Source organism: Pseudophryne corroboree, chromosome 1 (assembly GCF_028390025.1).
Source record: "Pseudophryne corroboree isolate aPseCor3 chromosome 1, aPseCor3.hap2, whole genome shotgun sequence".
Classification (NCBI taxonomy): domain Eukaryota; kingdom Metazoa; phylum Chordata; class Amphibia; order Anura; family Myobatrachidae; genus Pseudophryne; species Pseudophryne corroboree.
The window spans coordinates 892,087,327-892,111,365 of NC_086444.1; the positions used below are offsets into that span (position 1 = coordinate 892,087,327).

The following is a 24,039-nucleotide window of genomic DNA, read 5'->3' on the forward strand; positions in this document are numbered from 1 at the left end:
TAGAGAATACACAATAGCCCTGTGCATTATAAGGTAACATATGTAGTACAGTATAATACAAATGCACTGTCTGGAACCAGGTCTCTAGAGGAAGAGGTGGGGCCCCGGGTAGTGGGGCCCTCCGGGGTTTCCCCTGTGGGCCAGTCCAGCCCAGCCCTGACCACTCCCCCTAAGTATGGGCCCCCTACTACTGCATTTCCTCGGTGGGCCCTTCATGCCCCAGTCCGACACTGTCTCCGCACAGACCATTGGCCCCACATAGGACACAGTTCCCCCACCCACTTGGCACTTCCTTTCATCTCTCCCAACACACAGCACACCAATACTATATGTCCTCCACTGCGCACAGCATCCCTGACCTATAATAACATTATAGCGGCAGCAGGCGGCGTGCTGGGCCATTGGGACCAACATGCCCCAAGCGCTGCCTGTTCCGCCACTCATTTCAATATTACAAAATGAAACCTGCTTTTGCACTCCATCTGCTCCTACACAAATGCTGCCATCTTGCTTGCGCAAATCAGAGCACATAACACAGTAATTTTGCACTTTGTATATATGTGTTTTTCTTTTATCATACAACATATTTATTTTAGCTTTATGTTAAATGATGGTGTGAAATAAATCATCATGCCTTTTTGCATAAACATCTGTGTTTTAACAAGCACAACGCTAGTATCCTCCCCCAGGGTGTAACAGAGTCTCAGTGAAGAGTTGTATGCAGATTAGGACAGGGAGAGGAGGGGTTAGATCAGGGACATTTATTGAAGTTAAAAGGGCACAGAAGCCTGAGAGAAAGGAGAGTGAAAGCCAGTGAGAAGGGGAGGACGTCATACAGTATCAAGTGTCCAGGCAGAAAATAACATCACAAAAATACTGCAGAAACTAAAAGGACAGAAACCTTCTAGCGAGGAAACGCTTACCAAGTGAGGTCTGGTTATCCTGCACTCCTCTACCTGTTGCCTCATCACCTACAGCAGTTCTTCTCACTGGAGAGTGGCAGCTTCTCATACTGCAAGGGCACTCCATGATCCCTCGGCATACTTACCTCTACTAATTCACCTCCACTGCTTTGGGGACATTTATTTGTAATAGCATATTAAAAAGAGCATCATCAGCACAACAAATAACAGGTGAGCTATCCAGAATAAAGTACACTGTGAAGAACAATTCAGTTGATTAGGCTATAGTACGTCTTCAGTGACTGTATAATGTTGTACTGTGAGGATTATATAGTGTAGATTGCTGTCCGGGCATATTTGTTGGGAATATAAATTTATAACCAAACCAGACAGGTGCAGTATGAACAACTGGTTTAACGAGTCACCTGCATCATGCGCTCCCTATGATATAGTATCGTGTGTCCACTGTCCACAGTATCTATAGCAGGGGGACACTGCTCTGACTGCCGGCGTAACATCAATGCAGAACATGCAACATGTATTCTGTGTACATCCATTATGCACTTTGTACGGAGTTATTGCTCTGTCGTCATTGTCATTTCAGTACAGGTGCAATGTTCAGTAGGCAAGGTCATAAAGTTTCTCCAGCATTTCCATAAATACAGCTGAGGTGTGTTACCTAACTATGCTGTTTAGTAGTAATAGTATGCTCACATAAATGTATATTTTACAATGTCATTTATTACCAGTGACTATTTCATGTTGTGAAGAGATTTTAGGACTCATACTTACAAGGTAATATTTTTATTTTGTTTACATTAGCTATTGCTACAGTGTCCTGTATGTACTGTAGGAATATGTTATTACACAGATCTTTGTTTTTTTAGTTTTATCTATTATAGAGGTCTGTATGGTACATGCGTCTACTGCTCCATGTAGTTACTATCAGTAGAATGCACCATCAGTAGTACATGCTATACCTACATTTCTGCTGCGCCCTGGGTTTGAGTGCAAAGCAACTAGTACAGTGAATCACAAGCACTGGCTGCATTCATTAAGCAGTGGGCACAAGAAGAACGGCACCACAAGTAAACAGTGGTAGTCTTTACCTTGATTATTATTATTATTATTATTATTATTATAATTATCATCATCATCGTTAACATTTTGCTATTTAAGCCGGGTACACACTGGGCGATTTCAGCCTAAAAAATAAATGATAACAACATAAAAGTTAATATTGTCCAGTGTGTATGGGGGTAATATTGGAGACCGATGAACGATGCACGCTCCCGCATGTCACTCAGCGATCACTAATATTGAGATGACATGCAGCTCAACCCATCAATGTCGGGCTGAGCTGCATATCCGGGAATGGCGGCGGTGATGTCACTGATTGCTGTCGTTGAAAGATAATGTTCAGTGTGTACACACTATGGGGGTGATTCAGACCAGCACATATGTGATCAGCTTCCCTGACATGCGGGGGGACGCCCAGCACAGGGCTAGTCCGCCCTGCATGTCAGGCCCTACCCCGCCACACAAGTACAGAAGCATCGCACAGTGGCAATGCTTTTGTACTTGAAGAGTAGCTCCCAGCCAGCACAGCTCCTGCGTGCTGGCAGGGAGCTACTCGTCGCTGCCCGGGTCACAGCAGCTGCTTGTGATGTCATGCAGCCGCCGCAGCCCGCCCACCCAACGGTGCGGGCACGCTTGCGTTGCCCGGACTGCGCCCCCTAAACGGCTCACCCCCTTCCGCCCAGTGTCGCGGCGATCGCAGGGCTAAGACAGCCGTCGGCTGTCTGGCATGCGTCGGAGCACTGCGGCGCCAGCACATGCACAGTTCAGACCTGATCGCTGCTGTGCATTTTCGCACAGCAGCAATCAGGTCTGAATTAGCCCCTATATCGTTGAACACTATATCGATCAATGATATAGTCATTCATCGGCGGCATTTCAGCATCGCCCAGTGAGTACCCGGCTTAAGCATAGTAAATACTAGAGATGAGCGCCGGAAATTTTTCGGGTTTTGTGTTTTGGTTTTGGGTTCGGTTCCGCGGCCGTGTTTTGGGTTCGACCGCGTTTTGGCAAAACCTAACCGAATTTTTTTTGTCGGATTCGGGTGTGTTTTGGATTCGGGTGTTTTTTTCCAAAAAACCTAAAAAACAGCTTAAATCATAGAATTTGGGGGTCATTTTGATCCCAAAGTATTATTAACCTCAAAAACCATCATTTCCACTCATTTTCAGTCTATTCTGAATACCTCACACCTCACAATATTATTTTTAGTCCTAAAATTTGCACCGAGGTCGCTGGATGACTAAGCTAAGCGACCCTAGTGGCCGACACAAACACCTGGCCCATCTAGGAGTGGCACTGCAGTGTCACGCAGGATGTCCCTTCCAAAACACCCTCCCCAAACAGCACATGACGCAAAGAAAAAAAGAGGCGCAATGAGGTAGCTGTGTGAGTAAGATAAGCGACCCTAGTGGCCGACACAAACACCGGGCCCATCTAGGAGTGTCACTGCAGTGTCACGCAGGATGTCCCTTCCAAAAAACCCTCCCCAAACAGCACATGACGCAAAGAAAAAAAGAGGCGCAATGAGGTAGCTGTGTGAGTAAGATAAGCGACCCTAGTGGCCAACACAAACACCGGGCCCATCTAGGAGTGGCACTGCAGTGTCACGCAGGATGTCCCTTCCAAAAAACCCTCCCCAAACAGCACATGACGCAAAGAAAAAAAGAGGCGCAATGAGGTAGCTGTGTGAGTAAGATAAGCGACCCTAGTGGCCGACACAAACACCGGGCCCATCTAGGAGTGTCACTGCAGTGTCACGCAGGATGTCCCTTCCAAAAAACCCTCCCCAAACAGCACATGACGCAAAGAAAAAAAGAGGCGCAATGAGGTAGCTGTGTGAGTAAGATAAGCGACCCTAGTGGCCGACACAAACACCGGGCCCATCTAGGAGTGTCACTGCAGTGTCACGCAGGATGTCCCTTCCAAAAAACCCTCCCCAAACAGCACATGACGCAAAGAAAAAAAGAGGCGCAATGAGGTAGCTGTTTGAGTAAGATAAGCGACCCTAGTGGCCGACACAAACACCGGGCCCATCTAGGAGTGTCACTGCAGTGTCACGCAGGATGTCCCTTCCAAAAAACCCTCCCCAAACAGCACATGATGCAAAGAAAAAAAGAGGCGCAATGAGGTAGCTGTGTGAGTAAGATAAGCGACCCTAGTGGCCGACACAAACACCAAGCCCATCTAGGAGTGGCACTGCAGTGTCACGCAGGATGTCCCTTCCAAAAAACCCTCCCCAAACAGCACATGACGCAAAGAAAAATGAAAGAAAAAAGAGGTGCAAGATGGAATTGTCCTTGGGCCCTCCCACCCACCCTTATGTTGTATAAACAGGACATGCACACTTTAACCAACCCATCATTTCAGTGACAGGGTCTGCCACACGACTGTGACTGATATGACGGGTTGGTTTGGGCCCCCACCAAAAAAGAAGCAATTAATCTCTCCTTGCACAAACTGGCTCTACAGAGGCAAGATGTCCACCTCATCATCATCCTCCGATATATCACCGTGTACATCCCCCTCCTCACAGATTATCAATTCGTCCCCTCTGGAATCCACCATCTCAGCTCCCTGTGTACTTTGTGGAGGCAATTGCTGCTGGTCAATGTCTCCGCGGAGGAATTGATTATAATTCATTATAATGAACATCATCTTCTCCATATTTTCTGGATGTAACCTCGTACGCCGATTGCTGACAAGGTGAGCGGCGGCACTAAACACTCTTTCGGAGTACACACTTGTGGGAGGGCAACTTAGGTAGAATAAAGCCAGTTTGTGCAAGGGCCTCCAAATTGCCTCTTTTTCCTGCCAGTATAAGTACGGACTGTGTGACGTGCCTACTTGGATGCGGTCACTCATATAATCCTCCACCATTCTTTCAATGTTGAGAGAATCATATGCAGTGACAGTAGACGACATGTCCGTAATCGTTGTCAGGTCCTTCAGTCCGGACCAGATGTCAGCATCAGCAGTCGCTCCAGACTGCCCTGCATCACCGCCAGCGGGTGGGCTCGGAATTCTGAGCCTTTTCCTCGCACCCCCAGTTGCGGGAGAATGTGAAGGAGGAGATGTTGACAGGTCGCGTTCCGCTTGACTTGACAATTTTCTCACCAGCAGGTCTTTCAACCCCAGCAGACTTGTGTCTGCCGGAAAGAGAGATCCAAGGTAGGCTTTAAATCTAGGATCGAGCACGGTGGCCAAAATGTAGTGCTCTGATTTCAACAGATTGACCACCCGTGAATCCTTGTTAAGCGAATTAAGGGCTCCATCCACAAGTCCCACATGCCTAGCGGAATCGCTCCGTGTTAGCTCCTCCTTCAATGTCTCCAGCTTCTTCTGCAAAAGCCTGATGAGGGGAATGACCTGACTCAGGCTGGCAGTGTCTGAACTGACTTCACGTGTGGCAAGTTCAAAGGGCATCAGAACCTTGCACAACGTTGAAATCATTCTCCACTGCGCTTGAGACAGGTGCATTCCACCTCCTATATCGTGCTCAATTGTATAGGCTTGAATGGCCTTTTGCTGCTCCTCCAACCTCTGAAGCATATAGAGGGTTGAATTCCACCTCGTTACCACTTCTTGCTTCAGATGATGGCAGGGCAGGTTCAGTAGTTTTTGGTGGTGCTCCAGTCTTCTGTACGTGGTGCCTGTACGCCGAAAGTGTCCCGCAATTCTTCTGGCCACCGACAGCATCTCTTGCACGCCCCTGTCGTTTTTTAAAAAATTCTGCACCACCAAATTCAAGGTATGTGCAAAACATGGGACGTGCTGGAATTTGCCCATATTTAATGCACACACAATATTGCTGGCGTTGTCCGATGCCACAAATCCACAGGAGAGTCCAATTGGGGTAAGCCATTCCGCGATGATCTTCCTCAGTTGCCGTAAGAGGTTTTCAGCTGTGTGCGTATTCTGGAAAGCGGTGATACAAAGCGTAGCCTGCCTAGGAAAGAGTTGGCGTTTGCGAGATGCTGCTACTGGTGCCGCCGCTGCTGTTCTTGCGGCGGGAGTCCATACATCTACCCAGTGGGCTGTCACAGTCATATAGTCCTGACCCTGCCCTGCTCCACTTGTCCACATGTCCGTGGTTAAGTGGACATTGGGTACAACTGCATTTTTTAGGACACTGGTGAGTCTTTTTCTGACGTCCGTGTACATTCTCGGTATCGCCTGCCTAGAGAAGTGGAACCTAGATGGTATTTGGTAACGGGGGCACACTGCCTCAATAAATTGTCTAGTTCCCTGTGAACTAACGGCGGATACCGGACGCACGTCTAACACCAACATAGTTGTCAAGGCCTCAGTTATCCGCTTTGCAGCAGGATGACTGCTGTGATATTTCATCTTCCTCGCAAAGGACTGTTGAACAGTCAATTGCTTACTGGAAGTAGTACAAGTGGGCTTACGACTTCCCCTCTGGGATGACCATCGACTCCCAGCAGCAACAACAGCAGCGCCAGCAGCAGTAGGCGTTACACGCAAGGATGCATCGGAGGAATCCCAGGCAGGAGAGGACTCGTCAGAATTGCCAGTGACATGGCCTGCAGGACTATTGGCATTCCTGGGGAAGGAGGAAATTGACACTGAGGGAGTTGGTGGGGTGGTTTGCGTGAGCTTGGTTACAAGAGGAAGGGATTTACTGGTCAGTGGACTGCTTCCGCTGTCGCCCAAAGTTTTTGAACTTGTCACTGACTTATTATGAATGCGCTGCAGGTGACGTATAAGGGAGGATGTTCCGAGGTGGTTAACGTCCTTACCCCTACTTATTACAGCTTGACAAAGGCAACACACGGCTTGACACCTGTTGTCCGCATTTCTGTTGAAATACTTCCACACCGAAGAGCTGATTTTTTTGGTATTTTCACCAGGCATGTCAGTGGCCATATTCCTCCCACGGACAACAGGTGTCTCCCCGGGTGCCTGACTTAAACAAACCACCTCACCATCAGAATCCTCCTGGTCAATTTCCTCCCCAGCGCCAGCAACACCCATATCCTCCTCATCCTGGTGTACTTCAACACTGACATCTTCAATCTGACTATCAGGAACTGGACTGCGGGTGCTCCTTCCAGCACTTGCAGGGGGCGTGCAAATGGTGGAAGGCGCATGCTCTTCACGTCCAGTGTTGGGAAGGTCAGGCATCGCAACCGACACAATTGGACTCTCCTTGTGGATTTGGGATTTCGAAGAACGCACAGTTCTTTGCGGTGCTTTTGCCAGCTTGAGTCTTTTCAGTTTTCTAGCGAGAGGCTGAGTGCTTCCATCCTCATGTGAAGCTGAACCACTAGCCATGAACATAGGCCAGGGCCTCAGCCGTTCCTTGCCACTCCGTGTGGTAAATGGCATATTGGCAAGTTTACGCTTCTCCTCCGACAATTTTATTTTAGGTTTTGGAGTCCTTTTTTTACTGATATTTGGTGTTTTGGATTTGACATGCTCTGTACTATGACATTGGGCATCGGCCTTGGCAGACGACGTTGCTGGCATTTCATCGTCTCGGCCATGACTAGTGGCAGCAGCTTCAGCACGAGGTGGAAGTGGATCTTGATCTTTCCCTAATTTTGGAACCTCAACATTTTTGTTCTCCATATTTTAATAGGCACAACTAAAAGGCACCTCAGGTAAACAATGGAGATGGATGGATACTAGTATACAATTATGGATGGACTGCCGAGTGCCGACACAGAGGTAGCTACAGCCGTGGACTACCGTACTGTACTGTGTCTGCTGCTAATATAGACTGGTTGATAATGAGATGTAGTATGTATAAAGAAGAAAGAAAAAAAAAACCACGGGTAGGTGGTATACAATTATGGATGGACTGCCGAGTGCCGACACAGAGGTAGCTACAGCCGTGGACTACCGTACTGTACTGTGTCTGCTGCTAATATAGACTGGATAATAATGAGATGTAGTATGTATAAAGAAGAAAGAAAAAAAAACGGGTAGGACTAGGTGGTATACAATTATGGATGGACTGCCGAGTGCCGACACAGAGGTAGCTACAGCCGTGGACTACCGTACTGTACTGTGTCTGCTGCTAATATAGACTGGTTGATAATGAGATGTAGTATGTATAAAGAAGAAAAAAAAAAAAACCCACGGGTAGGTGGTATACAATTATGGATGGACTGCCGAGTGCCGACACAGAGGTAGCTACAGCCGTGGACTACCGTACTGTACTGTGTCTGCTGCTAATATAGACTGGATGATAATGAGATGTAGTATGTATAAAGAAGAAAGAAAAAAAAAACCACGGGTAGGTGGTATACAATTATGGATGGACTGCCGAGTGCCGACACAGAGGTAGCTACAGCCGTGGACTACCGTACTGTACTGTGTCTGCTGCTAATATAGACTGGATGATAATGAGATGTAGTATGTATAAAGAAGAAAGAAAAAAAAACCACGGGTAGGTGGTATACAATTATGGATGGACTGCCGAGTGCCGACACAGAGGTAGCTACAGCCGTGGACTACCATACTGTACTGTGTCTGCTGCTAATATAGACTGGTTGATAATGAGATGTAGTATGTATAAAGAAGAAAGAAAAAAAAAACCACGGGTAGGTGGTATACAATTATGGATGGACTGCCGAGTGCCGACACAGAGGTAGCTACAGCCGTGGACTACCGTACTGTACTGTGTCTGCTGCTAATATAGACTGGATGATAATGAGATGTAGTATGTATAAAGAAGAAAGAAAAAAAACCACGGGTAGGTGGTATACAATTATGGATGGACTGCCGAGTGCCGACACAGAGGTAGCTACAGCCGTGGACTACCATACTGTACTGTGTCTGCTGCTAATATAGACTGGTTGATAATGAGATGTAGTATGTATAAAGAAGAAAGAAAAAAAAAACCACGGGTAGGTGGTATACAATTATGGATGGACTGCCGAGTGCCGACACAGAGGTAGCTACAGCCGTGGACTACCGTACTGTACTGTGTCTGCTGCTAATATAGACTGGATGATAATGAGATGTAGTATGTATAAAGAAGAAAGAAAAAAAAAACCGAGGGTAGGTGGTATACAATTATGGATGGACTGCCGAGTGCCGACACAGAGGTAGCTACAGCCATGGACTACCGTACTGTACTGTGTCTGCTGCTAATATAGACTGGATGATAATGAGATGTAGTATGTATAAAGAAGAAAGAAAAAAAAACCACGGGTAGGTGGTATACAATTATGGATGGACTGCCGAGTGCCGACACAGAGGTAGCTACAGCCGTGAACTACCGTACTGTGTCTGCTGCTAATATAGACTGGTTGATAATGAGATGTAGTATGTATAAAGAAGAAAGAAAAAAAAAACCACGGGTAGGTGGTATACAATTATGGATGGACTGCCGAGTGCCGACACAGAGGTAGCTACAGCCGTGGACTACCGTACTGTACTGTGTCTGCTGCTAATATAGACTGGTTGATAATGAGATGTAGTATGTATAAAGAAGAAAGAAAAAAAAAACCACGGGTAGGTGGTATACAATTATGGATGGACTGCCGAGTGCCGACACAGAGATAGCTACAGCCGTGGACTACCGTACTGTACTGTGTCTGCTGCTAATATAGACTGGATGATAATGAGATGTAGTATGTATAAAGAAGAAAGAAAAAAAAAACCACGGGTAGGTGGTATACAATTATGGATGGACTGCCGAGTGCCGACACAGAGGTAGCTACAGCCGTGCACTACCGTACTGTACTGTGTCTGCTGCTAATATAGACTGGATGATAATGAGATGTAGTATGTATAAAGAAGAAAGAGAAAAAAAAAAACACGGGTAGGTGGTATACAATTATGGATGGACTGCCGAGTGCCGACACAGAGGTAGCTACAGCCGTGGACTACCGTACTGTACTGTGTCTGCTGCTAATATAGACTGGATGATAATGAGATGTAGTATGTATAAAGAAGAAAGAAAAAAAAAACCACGGGTAGGTGGTATACAATTATGGATGGACTGCCGAGTGCCGACACAGAGGTAGCTACAGCCGTGAACTACCATACTGTGTCTGCTGCTAGTATAGACTGGATGATAAATAATGATATAAAAAATATATATATATCACTACTGCAGCCGGACAGGTATATATTATATAATGACGGACCTGCTGGACACTGTCTGTCAGCAGAATGAGTTTTTTAATTTTTATAGAATAAAAAAACACCACACAAGTCACACGACGAGTGTACTTTTTCAGGCAGACATTCAATCACAATATACTATACTGGTGGTCAGTGTGGTCAGGTCACTGGTCACAGTGGTCAGTGGTCAGTCACACTGGCAGTGGCACTCTGGCAGCAAAAGTGTGCACTGTTTAATATGTACTCCTGGCTCCTGCTATAACCTATAACTGCTCCCCAGTCTCCCCCACAATTAAGCTGTGTGAGCACAGTCAGATATTATACATAGATGATGCAGCACACTGGGCTGAGCACAGATATGGTATGTGAGTGTGACTGAGTCACTGTGTATCGTTTTTTTCAGGCAGAGAACAAGAACAGAACGGATTATTAAATAATAATAAATTATAAAACTGCACTGTTGGTCAGGTCACTGGTCATCAGTCACTAGTATAACTCCTCCTAAGCTCCAGTAAGTAAATGAAGTGTCTCACTCTCACTCTCCTATCTATTTTAATTTCTAAACGGAGAGGACGCCAGCCACGTCCTCTCCCTATCAATCACAATGCACGTGTGAAAATGGCCGCGACGCGCGGCTCCTTATATAGAATCCGAGTCTCGCGATAGAATCCGAGCCTCGCGAGAATCCGACAGCGTGATGATGACGTTCGGGGCGCGCTCGGGTTAACCGAGCAAGGCGGGAAGATCCGAGTTGCTCGGACCCGTGTAAAAAAACATGAAGTTCGGGCGGGTTCGGATTCAGAGAAACCGAACCCGCTCATCTCTAGTAAATACTGTTATACTTAGAGATGAGCGGGTTCGGTTTCTCTGAATCCGAACCCGCCAGAACTTCGGATTCTATATAAGGAGCCCGCGTCGCCGCCATTTTCACACGTGCATTGAGATTGATAGGGAGAGGACGTGGCTGGCGTCCTCTCCGTTTAGAATTAGAATAGATTAGAGAGACACTTGATTTACTAATTTTGGGGAGCATTAGGAGTACTCAGTAGTGTACAGTGCAGAGTTTTGCTGATAGTGACCAGTGACCACCACTTTTATTTATAATCCGTTCTCTGCCTGAAAAAAGCGATACACAGCACACAGTGACTCAGTCACATACCATATCTGTGTGCACTGCTCAGGCTCAGGCCAATGTGCTGCATCATCTATTATCTATATATAATATTATATATATCTGTCAGTTATAGGTTATAGCAGGAGCCAGGAGTACATAATATATTATATAGTGAGTGACCACCAGACACACAGTGCAGTTTATTTAATATATCCGTTCTCTGCCTGAAAAAAGCGATACACACAGTGACTCAGTCAGTCACATACCATATCTGTGTGCACTGCTCAGGCTCAGGCCAGTGTGCTGCATCATCTATATATATATTATATATCTGTCTGACTGCTCAGCTCACACAGCTTATAATTGTGGGGGAGACTGGGGAGCACTACTGCAGTGCCAGTTATAGGTTATAGCAGGAGCCAGGAGTACATAATATTATATTAAAATTAAACAGTGCACACTTTTGCTGCAGGAGTGCCACTGCCAGTGTGACTAGTGACCAGTGACCTGACCACCAGTATATAATATTAGTAGTATACTATCTCTTTATCAACCAGTCTATATTAGCAGCAGACACAGTACAGTGCGGTAGTTCACGGCTGTGGCTACCTCTGTGTCGGCACTCGGCAGCCCGTCCATAATTGTATATACCACCTAACCGTGGTTTTTTTTTCTTTCTTTATACATACATACTAGTTACGAGTATACTATCTCTTTATCAACCAGTCTATATATTAGCAGCAGACACAGTACAGTGCGGTAGTTCACGGCTGTGGCTACCTCTGTGTCGGCACTCGGCAGCCCGTCCATAATTGTATATACCACCTAACCGTGGTTTTTTTTTCTTTCTTTATACATACATACTAGTTACGAGTATACTATCTCTTTATCAACCAGTCTATATATTAGCAGCAGACACAGTACAGTGCGGTAGTTCACGGCTGTGGCTACCTCTGTGTCGGCACTCGGCAGCCCGTCCATAATTGTATATACCACCTAACCGTGGTTTTTTTTTCTTTCTTTATACATACATACTAGTTACGAGTATACTATCTCTTTATCAACCAGTCTATATATTAGCAGCAGACACAGTACAGTGCGGTAGTTCACGGCTGTGGCTACCTCTGTGTCGGCACTCGGCAGCCCGTCCATAATTGTATATACCACCTAACCGTGGTTTTTTTTTCTTTCTTTATACATACATACTAGTTACGAGTATACTATCTCTTTATCAACCAGTCTATATATTAGCAGCAGACACAGTACAGTGCGGTAGTTCACGGCTGTGGCTACCTCTGTGTCGGCACTCGGCAGCCCGTCCATAATTGTATATACCACCTAACCGTGGTTTTTTTTTCTTTCTTTATACATACATACTAGTTACGAGTATACTATCTCTTTATCAACCAGTCTATATATTAGCAGCAGACACAGTACAGTGCGGTAGTTCACGGCTGTGGCTACCTCTGTGTCGGCACTCGGCAGCCCGTCCATAATTGTATATACCACCTAACCGTGGTTTTTTTTTTCTTTCTTTATACATACATACTAGTTACGAGTATACTATCTCTTTATCAACCAGTCTATATATTAGCAGCAGACACAGTACAGTGCGGTAGTTCACGGCTGTGGCTACCTCTGTGTCGGCACTCGGCAGCCCGTCCATAATTGTATATACCACCTAACCGTGGTTTTTTTTTTTTTCTTTATACATACATACTAGTTACGAGTATACTATCTCTTTATCAACCAGTCTATATATTAGCAGCAGACACAGTACAGTGCGGTAGTTCACGGCTGTGGCTACCTCTGTGTCGGCACTCGGCAGCCCGTCCATAATTGTATATACCACCTAACCGTGGTTTTTTTTTCTTTCTTTATACATACATACTAGTTACGAGTATACTATCTCTTTATCAACCAGTCTATATATTAGCAGCAGACACAGTACAGTGCGGTAGTTCACGGCTGTGGCTACCTCTGTGTCGGCACTCGGCAGCCCGTCCATAATTGTATACTAGTATCCAATCCATCCATCTCCATTGTTTACCTGAGGTGCCTTTTAGTTGTGCCTATTAAAATATGGAGAACAAAAATGTTGAGGTTCCAAAATTAGGGAAAGATCAAGATCCACTTCCACCTCGTGCTGAAGCTGCTGCCACTAGTCATGGCCGAGACGATGAAATGCCAGCAACGTCGTCTGCCAAGGCCGATGCCCAATGTCATAGTACAGAGCATGTCAAATCCAAAACACCAAATATCAGTAAAAAGCCTCTTTTTTTCTTTGCGTCATGTGCTGTTTGGGGAGGGTTTTTTGGAAGGGACATCCTGCGTGACACTGCAGTGCCACTCCTAGATGGGCCCGGTGTTTGTGTCGGCCACTAGGGTCGCTAATCTTACTCACACAGCTACCTCATTGCGCCTCTTTTTTTCTTTGCGTCATGTGCTGTTTGGGGAGGGTTTTTTGGAAGGGACATCCTGCGTGACACTGCAGTGCCACTCCTAGATGGGCCCGGTGTTTGTGTCGGCCACTAGGGTCGCTTATCTTACTCACACAGCGACCTCGGTGCAAATTTTAGGCCTAAAAATAATATTGTGAGGTTTGAGGTATTCAGAATAGACTGAAAATGAGTGTAAATTATGGTTTTTGAGGTTAATAATACTTTGGGATCAAAATGACCCCCAAATTCTATGATTTAAGCTGTTTTTTAGTGTTTTTTGAAAAAAACACCCGAATCCAAAACACACCCGAATCCGACAAAAAAAATTCGGTGAGGTTTTGCCAAAACGCGGTCGAACCCAAAACACGGCCGCGGAACCGAACCCAAAACCAAAACACAAAACCCGAAAAATTTCAGGCGCTCATCTCTAGTTATACTGTCTTCTACATGTAAAAAAAATTTACACTAGAGTAGACTGACATATGATATAGTGACAAACTGATGGAATATAAGATAAAAAAATTCACATGTAGTGAAATAGCATGTACACCATTTTTCACTTTATATTATACAATGTAATAATATTGTGATAGGTACAGTACATCCTGTAGTTTGTTTTGGCAGATAATTAGCAACTTTACTGCTGAACATAACATGAATCTATTTTCAAATGGGAACAGCCCTCATTCCGAGTTGATCGCTCGCTAGCTGCTTTTAGCAGCAGTGCTAATGCTAAGCCGCCGGCCTCTGGGAGTGTATCTAAGCTTAGCAGAAGTGCGAACGAAAGGTTAGCAGAACAGTGCTGACATTTTTTCAAGCAGTTTCAGAGTAGCTGCAGACCTACTCCTTCCTTGCGATCACTTCAGTCTGTTTAGTTCCTGCTTTGACGTCACAAACACGCCCTGCGTTCGGCCAGCCACTCCCCCGTTTCCCCAGGCACACCAGCGTTTTTACCTGACACGCCTGTGTTTTTTAGCACACTCCCGGAAAACGGTCAGTTACCACCCAGAAACACCCACTTCCTGTCAATCACTCACCGATCAACAGAGCGACGGAAAAGAGTCGCTCGACCTTGTGTGAAACTGCATAGTTTTTTGTGAAAGTACGTCGCGCGTGCGCACTGTGGCCCGTACTCATGCGCAGAAATGCTGATTTTTAGTCTGATCGCTACGCTGCGAACAACGGCAGCTAGCGATCAACTCGGAATGACCCCCAAGATGTCAAAATTCTGGAGGTGCTGCTGTCCAGTTCTGTTTCTGTGATGTTTGCTCTTCTCTGTACTTACAAATTCTCTTTTCACACAGGTTGGGTGTGGAGTATGGTCAGTGTAAATTCATTCAGCTCTGTGGTGTTATTGAAGTGGGAGCAGGGGTGGATTGGGATGGTAAACCAGCCTGGGAAATTTCAGGAAGCTGCCTAATGGAGATGGGGTCTGTTGATGGGGTGGGGTCTGTCGAGGTGGGCAGGATACTCCCCCTCATTGAGCCTGACGCGGCCTTCCTTGAGATTTTTGCTGCAGTATGGTCTGCGACTTCATGCTAATGCCACTACATAGCCCTTCCCTGGTGTACAGCCATGCGTCCAAATCTGCAAGAAATGAGATGCCCACTGTCCGTGTCTACAGATGCTGCAATACATCTTGGTGTAGATCATCCACCTCAATATGGCCTCCAATGTTTGCGGTTCAGCGTCTCTATACACAGCTACTTCCAGCTAAACACCCGCAAAACTCTATGCTTCATCTGAGTCTGATTGGCCAACCCCCTGTAACCACACAGGAATGCCCAACACATTTCTATGTGTATGTACTGCGCTCTGTACGACCATCATCAGGATTTATCTGTGGCGCAACTCAGACAAAAAAGACCCTCTACTGCGTCCCACATCATCCCTGGTCAGACTCAGATCAGGCCCATAATGCTGTATACTATGCCATAGTGGTGCTTGCTATATAAATTTACTACAAAAGGGTCATGCACATTTACATAATGTCACTCTCCTTCTATCTACTGATCTCACCCATTACAAAATATATACATGTGCAATAAATAGAAAATATCAATTCCCAAAAATAGAAATGAAACATTCTGTCTGGCATATGTTAGCATCAAACCACATACTCACACTATGTCACACAGCATGCAGGTCCCCATGGCTCCTTATCACACCGCACGCAGGTTCCTGTCCCCATCCCTCCTCCATACCACACTGCACGACACCCATAGAGGGAGAATAAATTAGTGTGCCGAGCGTAGCGAGGCACCGTGCCCGCAGCGTGGCAAGCGCAGCGAGCCCACAAGGGGCTGCGTTTCGCTCACCACCCCTGTCGGGATTGTGCTGGTCAGGATTCCGGTGTCGGTATTTCGACCGCCGGAATCCTGTCCAGCGGGATTTCATACTGATCCCGTCCTTTCTAATCTCACACATAGAGCTTATTACTTGCTTTCTCTCTTCTTCAATTACCTACTGTTCTTTGCTGTCTGAGGTGCTACACCTTTTATTTCACTCCACTCTCATTCTTCTACATTCACCCACATTACTCTCTTTACTCTCCCTCATCTTTTTTATTTTTCTCTCTTACTGTGTACCTCTCTTGCTGCCTCTGTGTAGCCTGTCAGTCACATTATGTCCATGCAGCACCAGTGCTGAGGGCTGGCACTGCCCCCAACATGGTATCATGCAGGGGGCGGGGCTTGTATTACAAGGAAGTGCTGCACAGCTCACGGAGCTGCTGTTTCCAAACGCTGCCGGTTCGGAGCTGAACTCTGATCGTGACAGCCGGTCTAGTGGAGGGATAAGTCAGCCTACTGAGGGAGGCAGCGGACCAGCCAACCAGGAACTGGTCCGGTCTCCCGGCCTCCCAATCCACCCCTGGGTGGGAGGTAAAGCCCCACTCTGTGGGTAGATGCTACATACAAATGGGCCAAAGGACCTCTGATATCAGGAGGAGGAGCTAGGCCAGCGGGATAGTACTTTCACAATCCACATCACTAACTACTCACTTTAGTAACCTGGTGATGAGCGAAGTGAGCCCACAAGGGTACATTTCGGGTACCATGTTCTGACCTTGCTCTTTCCCCTGGTGACATTAGAGGTCCTTTAGCCAACTTGGATTTAGTCATAACTGAAGCCTGTTGGACATTCTTTAACAAAAACTATGAAGAATTCCTTATGGGATATGAGGCCTAGTTTTGCAGGCATAACATGCAAGATTACATACTCTGACGCAGAAGGGGGGGGGGGGATTTTCCACGTCTTGAAAATTGATAAGATTGCAGTGCTAAAGCAATCATACACAGTACTTAATGACATTTTCTCCTTGGGTATTTGATTGGGTATTTGATTCTTATTTGTATAAAATTGCAGATTACCTCATTTATCTATATACACAACTTTTACCCAGGAATAATTGATATGAAACATTCTTCCATTCAAAACCCGCCTTCATTTCTCTTCAAACACACCCAAATCTGTCCAACCAAATTATTATGACAATGGCAGAAAGCTTTACATTGGAATAGCAAACAGATAAAAAAAGACAGATAGTTTCAAGATATGATAAATCCATTGTTTTCTCAGAAGTAAAAGATAAATAACCCATATGGGTTTCAAATCAACATACACAATATAGGGCCTAATTCTGAGTTGATCGCAGAAGCAAATATGTTAGCAGTTGGGCAAAACCATGTGCAATGCAGGTGGACAGATATAACATGTGCAGAGAGAGTTAGATTAGGGTGTGGTGTGTTCAAACTGAAATTTAGATTGCAGTGTAAAAATAAAGCAGCCAGTATTTACCCTGCACAGAAACAAAATAATCCACCAAAATCTTATTCTCACTGCACATGTTATATCTGCCCCCCCCCCCTGCAGTGCACATGGTTTTGCCCAATTGCTATCAAACTTGCTGCTGCGATCAACTCAGAATTACCCCCATAGTTAAAAAAAAAAATATACTATAGTTGCTTGGCATGAATTGGAAGAATCTAATGTGTGTACAGTGAGGAATAGAAGTTTATGGGATAGTAAACTGCTGTATACAAAACACTATAATGAGAAAATGTAAAATTGTGCCACAGGCGGACTCCATTTTTTTTTTTGCCTATAAGGGCTGCAGAACTGCTGGAAGTGAAGCCTTGAGGTAATTCCATTCTTCTCGGACTCGACCCATTCTAAACTTGCTAAAGTTGTAGCCTAAGCTAGGGATTTTTACTTCCATCATAGGAAGCTGGCTTACTGGTAATTCAGTAATGTGTTGTGCTGGATTTTCCATGTTTGCTATTCCATGACTGCTACTGGGCTCTCGCTGAAACTCTCCCCTCTTCACCCCTATGCTGCTCCCTCAGGATGTGAGTCACACATTCTTGCAGGCTAAATGATACAGCTGGGATCCAATCTTATAAAACAGTGAATGACCGAACGATCCCTTTTTTTTTTTGTTGCAGAATATGTGGGGGACATTTTTTAATAATCGTATTTTAATGCGATCTTGGGGTGGTGTAGGCTCCCAAGATCACTTTGCAGGATGTGATTACACCAGACAGATGTATGAAGTGGCGTGTTTTTTTAAAATCTGTAGCACATAGGCTACAATGGACTAACACCATCATTACATGGTGTTAGCTTTGAGGGCCAATCTCTGGAATGCTTATTATTATTATTACAGGTTGAGTATCCCTTATCCAAAATGCTTGGGACCAGATGTATTTTGGATATCGGATTTTTCCGTATTTTGGAAAAATTACATACCATAATGAGATATCATGGTGATGGGACCTAAATCTAAGCACAGAATGCATTTATGTTACATATATACCTTATGCACACAGCCTGAAGGTAATTTTAGCCAATATTTTTTATAACTTTGTGCATTAAACAAAGTGTGTCTACATTCACACAATTCATTTATGTTTCATATACACCTTATACACACAGCTTGAAGGTCATTTAATACAATATTTTTAATAACTTTGTGTATTAAACAAAGTTTGTGTACATTGAGCCATCAAAAAACAAAGGTTTCACTATATCACTCACTCAAAAAAGTCCGTATTTCGGAATATTCCGTATTTCGGAATATTTGTATATGGGATACTCAACCTGTATTATTATTATTATTACTACTACTTCTACTACTACTACTACTTCTACTTCTTCTTGTACTACTACTTCTACTACTACTACTAATACAATGGTATGAAAAGTTTTTGCTCTCTTGCATATTTTGTCATATTTTCCACATTTGTTTCATATCTTCAAACCAAACTGAATAAAAGACAAAGGTAACATGAGTAAACACAAAACACGGTTTTTAATTGATCAAAAGGGCCCTACACACCTAGCGACCCGCCGCCGAGCTGCCCGATGGCCAGTACGGCAGACGGGCGACCTGCTGGCGGTGGGTGGGGGGTGACGGGGGAGTGAAGTTTTTTCACTCCCCCCGTCACTCAGCTCTATAGCAGTGCATGCTAATATGGAAGAGTTTGTCCATATTGGCCTGCATGTTTAAACGAGCCGGCACCAGCAATGAACAAGGGCGGGGCCGCGCATCGTTCATCGCTGGTGCCTACACACTGAAAGATATAAACGGTATCTCGTTCATTAATGAACGAGATCATTCATATCTTTCACTGGTATTGACCAGTGTGTAGGGCCCTTAACTTTAACTAAAAAGTTTTCCAACAGCTATATCATCCATGTGAAAAATATCCCCTACTAAATGTAATAACTAGTTGTAACTAGAGATGAGTGGGTCCGGTTCTCTGAAAACCAAACAAACCTGAACATAGGGGATCTCCATGCCTGCCCCAGATCCAAAATCGAGGCAAAACCTCAGGATCCGGCTGTCGGATTCTGAGATTTTGGCTCGGGCGCCAGTCCCATTGAATACAATGGGTTGACCACTGATTGGCTGAGATAGCCATCTGTCACTGCTTTCAGCCAATAAGCACGTCCCCATAGACTACAAGTGGCAAGATGACGGCACCTACCACGCTAATGGTGCCACCGCCTGCACTGCCAACACTGCCACACTGCCGGCACCCCTGCATTGAGGATACCGCCGGCACCGCTGACACTGCTGGCACCCCTGCACTGAGGACACAGCAGACACTTCTGCACTGCCGACATCTCTCCACAGAAGACAAAGCCTGCACTTTAGACACTGTCAGCACTTCTGCAATGAGGACACCTTGGGACACCCATACTGGCGACACTGCCGGCACCACAGCAATGAGGACACCGTCGGCACCCCTGCACTGAGGACATCACTGGGACACCTGCACTGCCGACACTGTGGGCACCCTTGCACTGAGGACACTACTGGGACACCTGCACTGCCGACACTGTGGGCACCCCTGCAGTGAGGACACAGTTGGCACCCCTGCATTGAGAACACCACTGGGACACTTGCATTGCTGACAGTATCGGCACCCCAGCAATGAAGAGACTGCCGGCACCCTTGCTATCCTGATGATGCCTGCACCTATCCCCTGCCAACAGCGCTTCGCATACCCACATTGAGGACACTCTCATACTGCTGGCATCCCCGCATTAAGGACACCACCTGCACCCCTGCATTGCCGAAACCACTAACCCCCCCCCTCCCCTCTGCACTGAGGACCCCACGTCCAACCACCACTGCTGATACTGTCGGTATACCCATATTGAGGACACTGCCGGCACCCTCACACTGCCAACACCACCGGCACCCATGCATTGAGGACACCCCTGCAGTGCTGACAGCCCCATACTGAGGACAACACCAACAACCCCTGCAACGGCATTGCTGTATCCGACCTGCACTGTATCAGACACGCACTTGATAATGCTGATTATCTTACAGGAATGAAAGCTATACCTTAAACACACCTTAAATACTCTTTACCATGGAGCCGCTGCGGCCTCTATGCTTAATACACACTCTACGTACTTTGTCCGCTATTGGCGTACAAAGTCCCGTACTGTGTACGGACTTTGTGTACAAACACCGCGCTGACGGTACAAAGTACTCACAGCGCGTACACACCCAGAGATACACTTTAAACCTTTTACAGCAATGCAATGCAATGATAATACACTTTAAACCTTAGCAGGGCAATGAAGACATGACACCAGATTGTAATTAAACCGCTGGGTTCCGAAACCGCAGCGTATTATTGCTGAAAGGGGGTTATAATACAAATAATACAATACAATATAACAGAGTAAATGCCTACATTCAATTGTACATATGTGAGTGGATTCGCTTGCGCTACCCGGTCCGGTCCTCCGTCATCTGATAGATAACGTTGTAAGTCTTGTGTCTGACCAGGCCTGCAGCAGGCTCTCTTTATACAATTCTTCCAAAAAGCAATACAATAGATACTGTAATCTCTTTGTCCATTGGACACAGGAATGCACATTTACAGTAGAGGAGAGGTCATAGGTCGGTTTGAATAGGTAGGCGATGTCTTTCCCAACTGCTCTTGTGGGTGGTCCCCTCTGGATTCCCGCCGCATACATAATGTACAGTAAATACAGTTTATATCTATATTCTGCTCCGGCACATAACTATCCGCAAGAACATGCGATCTTTCTCAAACCAACACCGGAATGTTACCCTTAAAATACCCTTCAGCTGGATACCAAACACCACCTTATAACCTTGTTCTGTCCCCTCCTATTCTGTAAAGGTGAATCCCTTTGTTCTGAAACCATTTAAACTGCTGTTACTTTCTGATGTGGTGCAGGGAGGCTATGTGTACATTGTGCACCATTTGGATTAAATATGTAATGTGTTTTGATAGCTTTCCATGCGTTCACAAACGCTACTGTAAATACCCATACCACACTTTAATGCGCAGGACCGCGGGAGCGACCACACGCAAATTGCGAATATGTGCACGCACAACAGAACAACTACACGAGCGGAGGCCATCTGTGTGTAGTTTGTACGTGATGTGTGTACTGCAATATTTTTAGACTTTGACTGTCCACCCTTTGGCAGTCACCAATAACTGCCACTATCTAATCACTAAACAGAAAAATATCTACACAATATCTACAGAAGTTTGGATGGTCGGGGGAGAGTGGTAGGTAGGAAATGTATGACCTAGTGGGATAGTAAAAAGCATGTATGTATGAATCCATGTCTGAGGGGCATGTATCATTGTGCCGTATATGTTCTAAATAAGCTTCGAGGTATTGCAAAGTATACATTAAATCCTTCTCATCCCGTATCAAGGGTCTGTAAATGGGCCAACAAACACTACCGAGCTCTTTTCGGCTTCTTGTTAAAACACATGGGGTGCACATTTAGTTGATGATACATGGAGGGGGAAACATATGTGAGTGCTGGTATATGTGGATATCACCTGTCGACTATGTGTGCTATTAACTGGAGGTTGCAGAGATGAAGATAAGACACATATCTAAAATACATTCATATAAACATTTTGGGTAGGGTAGATGTCTTTTCCGGATGGATGTATCTGGGCAGAAGGGGAAACAAAAGAAAAACGGGTGAAAGAAACAGGCCATGAAATTAATTTGCAATCCTTATCATAACGCTGTCTCTATGGATGGGTCATAAATTAGGTCTGCTGCTATAACAGCGCCCTCGCTCCTTAGACTCATCAACTTTGTGCCCTGCTTGCGCCGCGTCAGAATTCGAACACACCTAAATATCAAACCAATAATTATGACGACTCCCAGGATACAAAGGAGAAACTTCCCTACACTCATAATAACATTTTGAGCCCACTCTCCTAAACCTGAGAACCAATTTCGTGGGTTCAACCATGAGACCCAGCCGGTCAGTTCATTACTCACGGTCGCCAAGGTAAGGTTGTGTTTCCTCCTGAACTTCCACTTCAACTGCAAGATATCGTCCATCTTTTGATCGATTATCTCCGTTGGGTCGTCAGTACTGTTCGTAATATACGTACAGCACTTCACCCCATATTGAGTTGCCAGAGTAACACAGTACCCACCTGTCACGGCTGTGATATAATTTAGGACCATCCTGTGCTGAATCAGTTCCTTCTTGTAAGCTTGTAACTCCCTTCCCGTATACCTGAAGGTGTCGTCATACATCTCAGTGATATTATCTATCAAGTTCGCTAGCGCATGGATATACCTATAATTATAATTCCTCTTGCAGTACGGGTGATGTCTAATGCGAGAAGGAATTGAATCCCGGTGGATTCGTGGATCAAATCAGAGGCTGCGTGCTCTGTCCTATCTATGAGGTGTCTCTTGATGATGTGTTCATAGTGAGTATGAGTATAAGGAGCCTGAGCACTGCGGTGAACATCTTTCATCTTATCATGGGTTATGGTCATGACCTCTGGTAGTACTCTCCCAATATAACACAATCCCTCTGAGCTCGGGGCAAGCCATTTGTACGCCTTCCTCCCACATATGAGATAGGCATCATCTGGGAGAACATAGGGGACAAAATATGACATCACCATATTACAAACTTTCCAGGTAAAGAAACCTATCCCTAGTTCTCCCATCTGCTCAGTACAAGTATCGGGCTGGATGATATGGGCACAATACCCTGGCGATACTTTTCCAACCCACATGGTCTTGCTTCCACGAGTATACCTATACCGAAAATACCTCCCACTGTTGGCTATTTGGCGTACAAGTTCAGAGTCTATGGGTATCCTATCAGCTCTGTGTGAAAAGGTCATTGTCTGATCATTCCACGTCACTTCCCAATTTCCCGGTTTTCGGTAATTGGAAATATTGATACATAATAAGGATCTGTCTACATGATACTGGTGGAGCTTCAAACTAGGGGGCCTAGGAATATTGAATTTCTTGTCAACCGGTCTCCCACCCCGTAATTCGAGTACCTCATCTATTGCTAAAGGGTATGGTACTAATCCTGACTTGCTCTGACCTTGAGGTACCTGTGAGCACATCCAGCATTCTGTCTGGTTTAAGACCTTACCCACTAGTGAGTGGTAATCACTCAACGGATGACGGTCCATGTCGATATTAAGGTAGGACTGACATCTCTGGATGCACCCATCCTCAACTATATTCTCACAATTCCTACAAATACAATATTCATCAGACAATAACCCCTCACAGTGCCTCCGAGCTCCCTGACTACCAGAGCGCTTACTGATGCCAGCCTTTACTAAAGTGATGTGCTGATCCTGAGATCCTACAAATTCATACTTGCCATCAGAACCCATTCCAGATCCCTGCTCGACCTCTCTGGGACCCTCACCAAAACATACTGTCCTTATCAAAACCAGAATTACTAACAGCACCCGAAACGCAGTCTCTTGTGATCGATCCATTTCGTTAGGGGAAAGGAGGAAAATAAGAAGGAGAAAAGAAAGGAAAAATGCAGGGGGAGGTGAAAAAAGAAAGTTGTAAGACAACCGTTTTAGCTCTTGTT

At 45.4% G+C, this 24,039-nt stretch overlaps 1 protein-coding gene across 1 annotated transcript in view; it reads left to right on the forward strand.

The window, feature by feature from the left end:
• Window positions 1-788: 788 nt before the first annotated feature.
• Window positions 789-24,039, forward strand: part of UGT8 (UDP glycosyltransferase 8) — a 192,715-nt gene continuing 169,464 nt past the window's right edge. Inside the window, exon 1 of the mRNA XM_063920210.1 lies at window positions 789-1,133. The gene's annotated coding sequence lies outside the window, so the exon portion shown is untranslated. The remainder of the gene's footprint in view (window positions 1,134-24,039) is intronic.